This window comes from Varroa jacobsoni, unplaced genomic scaffold, assembly GCF_002532875.2.
Source record: "Varroa jacobsoni isolate VJ856 unplaced genomic scaffold, vjacob_1.0 scaffold_1030, whole genome shotgun sequence".
Lineage (NCBI taxonomy): Eukaryota > Metazoa > Arthropoda > Arachnida > Mesostigmata > Varroidae > Varroa > Varroa jacobsoni.
Window position 1 is genome coordinate 318,150 of NW_019213932.1, and position 636 is coordinate 318,785.

Sequence of the window (636 nt, forward strand, 5' to 3'; positions counted from 1 at the left end):
GGACTTATGGAATTTATCGATGTCTCTCTAACAATGACGTCAGCTCCGGCCGGAGGATTGCCACTTTTCCCAGAAATTGAAGGTAACTCGACGAAAAGCAAAATGGGTTGGCAAGCGGTCAAACGGTGGGGTCTTCCTCAGTTGCTAGCATCACCGCAGGTACTGTTGTGAAGTCATTGCTATTTAGGATCGCTTTTATTACCAATGCTCTGCTATGTGGCGTGAACAGGTAGCAGAAAGCAAATAAACTCAATATTGAAATCGTTTAGCGTTCATAGAGATTGGCCCAAATAGACCTAGACAGGTCGAAGGTCTTCCAACTCTAGGCTAGCTCAGTTCGCTAACCATCTCAATAGAAAAGACAAGCCAGAAGGACCCGGTCTGCTTAGTCTAGCCAAAAAAACGCTCGTTATTTAGTGATCAGGTAGAGGCTGTGCAGCGCGTGAATGAACAATTTGGGCCGACTGCGCACTTATGATCTTTGCCATTAACACTATTTCGTTCTTATGCGAAGTAGCTATATGAGTTGGTGTTTTACCAATCTTATTAGTAAAATGACAGGCTGTATAGATGGAATGTCATTTCTTTGGCCGATAGTCGGCCTAAAATGCTTCACGATCTATGTATATATATATA